The sequence below is a fragment of the Engystomops pustulosus genome, chromosome 10 (assembly GCF_040894005.1).
Source record: "Engystomops pustulosus chromosome 10, aEngPut4.maternal, whole genome shotgun sequence".
NCBI classification, from domain to species: Eukaryota; Metazoa; Chordata; class Amphibia; order Anura; family Leptodactylidae; genus Engystomops; species Engystomops pustulosus.
In genome coordinates, this window is record NC_092420.1 from 59,944,158 (window position 1) to 59,949,767 (window position 5,610).

Consider the following 5,610-nt stretch of genomic DNA (forward strand, 5'->3'; position numbering starts at 1 on the left):
GTGTCAGAGTCTGACTCTGCGGTTGGAGTCGATTTTTTGAAGTAGACATCAAGGGAGGTTTGTACTGTGCCTTTCTTTTTCTCATCATAAATAACCCTGTAGCATCTTAGGCCTTCAGTAACTGCACGGTACACTTTACTGAACCTCTCTGTATCAGGATCCTGCTCCTCTAACTTTGCCATACCTGCTTCAATGAGACTAAAAGCATCAGCTAAGTCTTTTACAAAATTTTTTCGACATTGGAGTTTCCATGTCCTGGTTTTCCTCACTAAATTCTGAGATTTGCAGCTCAAGTTCTATAAGGTCTTCATTGGTTAGTTCTTTGCCATGGGAGCTCAGTAACTCTTCAACATCATTTTCATTGATGTTCAACTGGAGATCATTACCAATAGCAACCACAGCTTTCATGGTTTCAGCGATTTCATCATCTGTAAACCCCAAAAACTCTTGAGTGAATTGGGGGCACAACTTGTTCCAAACTCCTCTCATATTTGTCTCTTTTACTTCATCCCAAGAATCAGCAATATTTTTGATGGCATCATAAATATTAAAGCTCTTCCAGAACTCCCTCAAGGTTATTTCATTGTTTCGCGTAGCCCTGACAGCTTGTGAGAATGTCTTTCTCAAGTAATATGCCTTAAAGGAGGCTATGACTCCTTGGTCCATTGGTTGAATTATGGATGTGGTGTTTGGGGGTAGAAATACCACTTTTACATTGGGGTGCATGTCGTCTAAAGTGTTTGGATGTCCAGGGGCATTGTCAAGGAGAAGAAGAATTTTGAATGGAATATTTTTGCCTAAGCAATAACGTTTGGCTCAAAAACCAATCCTGGAAAATTGCTGCTGTAACCCAAGCCTTTGAATTTGCTCTCCAAATAACAGGAAGAGATGCTTTAGTGACATTACGCAGTGCCCTGGGATTTAGGGAGTGATACACCAGCAAATGCTTGAGCTTTAAATCCCCAGATGCATTACCCCCAAGTAATAAAGTCAGCCTGTCCTTTGATGCCTTATGCCCTGGTACGTTTTTTTCCTCTTTGGAAATGTACGTTCTCTCAGGCATTTTTTTCCAAAACAATCCAGTTTCATCTACATTAAAAACTTGGTCTGGCAAATAACCTCCTTCATCAATAATCACTTCCAATAACTTGGGAAAGTCACTTGCAGCACTTATGTTGGCACTTGCTGCTTCACCTTGAACTTTAATATTATGCAAGTTAGCCCTTTCTTTAAAGCGATTGAACCAGCCCTTACTTGCAGCAAAATCTTCATTGCAATCTCCGTCGAAAAGCCTTCGTGCTTTTTCTTGCACTAAAGTAAGACTAATGGGCATATTACGTTGATTTTGGCCTTCGATCCAAATTACCAACAGCCGCTCCATCTCGATAATTAAGCCACTGTGTTGCTTGGTAATAATTGTAGCATTCATTGGAGTATGTCCTTTCACATGCTCCATTATTCTATCTTTATCTTTTAAAATTGTTGCAATTGTCGACCGACTGTAACCTAGCTCTCTGCCAATGGATGATGGAGTTTTGCCTCTCTCTGACCTCCTTATTATATTTACTTTATTTTCCATTGTGATGGTTTTCCTTTTCTTTGCTGTATCACCAGCACTTGCTTCAGATTTGTTTTTAGAAGGCATATTGTTTCTAGGTGCAAAACGTGCAGTACCTATAAAGAAACACCTTTACTGTTTCAATTGTTCTGTATGTCTGGGCACTGTATGGTAGAAACACCGCCTCTGTGTCTGGGCACTGTAGGTAGAAACACCGCCTCTGTGTCTGGGCACTGTAGGAAGAAACACCGCCTCTGTGTCTGGGCACTGTATGGTAGAAACACCGCCTCTGTGTCTGGGCACTGTAGGTAGAAACACCGCCTCTGTGTCTGGGCACTGTAGGAAGAAACACCGCCTCTGTGTCTGCGCTCTGTAGCAATTGGGCACTGTAGTAGGATACACCACCCCTGCGTCGGGCACTGTAGTAACTGGGCACACCAGCAGGTTAGTCTGGGCACTGTAGGATGAAAGACCCACCTCAGAGATAACTGGTGCAGAATAAAACACAAGCCACTGCTATACAAAGCCACAGGTAACCAAGGAAACAAGGGAGATCACACGAGATCTCACAAGCGCATGCGTCCTTAGTTACCTATGATTATGGATAGAAGGGGCTGAAACAAGCCGCTGCTATCTATTAAGCGGGACATCAGAGGACATCCACCCTCTGGTGAGATCGCGATGCTGACGCTGCCATCACTGAGGACGCGGCAGAATCTGTGCCCATACAGAAGCATACAGAAGAAGCAGCTGGTATTGCCGACGCGTCCTTAGTTACCCCCGAGATCGCGATACTGCTGCCATCACTAAGGACGTCCTTAGTGATGACAGCAGTATCGCGATCTCGGCAGAGGTAACTAAGGACGCGGTCGCGGCTTGTACAGCACTTCTGTGCCTATACAGAAGAAGCAGCTGGTATCGCCAACCGCGTCCTTAGTTACCTCCGCCGAGATCACGATACTGCTGTCATCACTAAGGACGTCCTTAGTGATGACAGCAGTATCGTGATCTCGGCGGAGGTAACTAAGGACGCGGTTGGAGATACCCGCTGCTTCTTCTGTATAGGCACAGAACCGCTTTACAAGCCGCGACCGCGTCCTTAGTTACCTCCGCCGCAGCCACCGTCCGCCGAGATCGCTGAAGCTACAGGGCACAGAACTTAGGACAGTATCTGCGATCTGAGTTACGGGCCACTCCTAGATACAAACGGGACTCTCAGCTGCGCATGCGCAGGCCAGGACCCCGTTCGTATCTACGGGTTGTTCGTAACTCGGAACCGCGTAAGTCGGGGACTGCCTGTATTTATAGTTGGGCATTTCCTGTGTGTCGAAGTAAGACCAGTAAGAAGAGACCATCAGTGACCCAGTAGATGATGTAATGGATCAGTGAGGTGGATATTGCTTTTTTTATGTTTGCATTACATTCTGTGCCATTTAAAAATAAATTCCTAATGACCTAAAATCTTTTGAAACATGAGACTCTCAGCTTTAATATCATACAGAACCATGGTTATTTCTGCTGTAGATCCCAAGCTATGGATCTCAAATGACGCTCCCCTCCTGAGCCTAAAACAGGAACCGGTGACAGTTTTAAGCTCATTTGCATATATGTAAATGGAAGAGATTTCACATCAAAAAAGGAATTCTAGAAAGCATATTTCATACCCTGCCTGAGGGGGCTGGTAGTTTAAAAGGGTAAAAGTAGATGACAGGTTCCCTTTAAAGATACATTCTGCTTCATTAAAGGAAACCTACCATGGGGAATCTACTATCAGAAGAAGATCTGATGGTAGATCCCTCCTGCCTTTCTCTGCCCTAATCTGTAATTTAATAATCCTGGAACCTAGCCTAACTTGTTAGAAAACTTTGTTTTAGTAATATTTAAATTAACTGCAGAGGCTACTGGGGTGTGTACTAGCCTGGCATGGGAGATAACTCTACCCCAGTAGCCTATGCAGTTAATTTACATATTACTAAAATAAAGTTTTTAACAAGTAAGATTAGTCTCCAGGATTATTAAATTACAGATTAGGGCAGTGGCAGTAGTAGATTGCTCATGGTAGGTTTCCTTAAAGTCCTCACCCATACATCATGCCTGAATAGTAAATAGAACTTTAGGTGATGGAAGATTCAGCTTGTTTTATCTCGTTTTACACCTATATATACCAGGTTTCAAATTATTATGTAAATGATATTTACTAATATTATTATGATTTTCCTAAGTGTTTGATGCAAATGACAGTATAATAAAAGTCATCACCTGTTAGCGTATAAATGGAATTTTATTGAGCAAACCTCCCAATAATAACAGTATATTCTTTAAAATCAAATTAAAAAGAAGAATTGTGCCTCTGGACAAAATCATCTTCATGCAGGACGATGCACCATCTCATGCTGTGCAGATACCTCTGTGTCATTGGTTGCTATAGGCATAAAAGGAGAGAATCTCATGGTGTGACCACCATCTTCTCCTGACCTCAACCCTGATGCTTGTATCATCAAGCACAAAATCTATGAAGGTGGGAGGCCGTCCACATCAAAACAGCAGCTCTGGGCTATTCTGACATCATATAAAGAAATTCAAGCAGAAACTCTCCAAAAACTCACAAGTTCAATGGATGTAAGAATTGTGAAGGTAATATACAAAGAAGGGTCCTATGTTACATGTAACATGGCCTGTTAGGATGTTTTGGATTGAAATAGTTTTAGATTTCAGTGAATGTGACCTCCTAATGCTGCAAATTCCACAAATGTCCATTTTCAGTTCTTTACAACCTATAAATGTCTTGAAACTCTGCTGTGTGTAATAATTTGGAACTGTGCATACTAATTGTTTTTTTAATTTTGAAGAATATACTTTTATCATTGGGAGGTTTGTCCAATAAAATTTGACTTATACTCGGGTAATGACTTTTATTATACTGACTGTCATTTGCATCTTTGTTGCCCCCCGTCCGAGTACTGACGGGGAACCAGGGGCCTACACTAGACTCCTTGAAAAGGGGGGGAAGGAAAGGTTTTGTAGGGAAATGTTTGTGACGCCAGTCGGGATAATGGTTTCTGACTTCAGCCCTGGTAGGTAGGGGTCATGGGTCAACATGATGTTATGAACCCTTCCCGGCTAGGGATGGTTAGAGGAGGTGTATCACACTTGCCTTGCCAAATAAACACTTGCACACTTTGACTTAACTTGATCTGCAGAGATGCCTGCCACCTTGGTGAGCTATCCTCCTCAATATGATTCTCCACTTGATCCTTAATAGGTCCCCTGCTTGTTCCTCAGCTGCACTGAACTTCGCTTATTACAGACACAACCTCTGCTTGCTGTACTTCTCAGCTCCTCTGAGCTCCTCTGAGACTCAAGCTCTCCTGCCTGTCTCCGCTAAGACATGCTTCAACAGCTACTGTTCATTCCTCACTTGAGTTTTCTGTCTTGACAATACCATTTTGTGACTGTTTCATTAGTCCCTATATAAAGGGTTGGGGTGGTAGATACCTACTGCACAATAACAATAAATCTTTATTTATATTAGTGCCTACAGGTTACACGGCACTACATAGAGCTTGCCAAATGAGTCCCTGTCCCCATAGGGCTCACAATCTAATCAACCTACCAGTATGTTTTTGGAGTGTGGGAGGAAACCGAAGGAACCAGAGGAAACTCACACAAACATGGGAAGAACAAACAAACTCTTTACAGATGTTGACCTGGATGCACAACTGCCTCAATGAAGTTAATCGGGGAGCCCAATTATGATGATCATGGAGGACCCCACTTTTAAAACCTACAGAGTGGATATTATATATTATATGAATGATGTTGCGTGGGCTAACCACTTCAGTCATAATGCAAAATTCTTCATATAATATAAGACTAATATATGACTATTAGAACAACTATTTGCTTTTAAGTGTGTGCCAAGAAAACATTAAAAAGAATGTTTCAAAGCTTTTAAATCTTATTTTAGGACATTTGTATCTAAAAAAGAAAACTTTACATCATTGACACTTGGCATCTTTAGCCAGAAATGCTAGTAAATGCCAAAGGTTTTG

The 5,610-nt window shown here is 42.1% G+C and overlaps 1 pseudogene; it reads right to left on the reverse strand.

Annotated features, from left to right (window-relative positions):
* Positions 1-207: 207 nt before the first annotated feature.
* On the reverse strand, positions 208-1,645 carry LOC140105218 (tigger transposable element-derived protein 1-like; annotated as a pseudogene).
* Between the last annotated feature and the right edge of the window lie 3,965 nt (positions 1,646-5,610).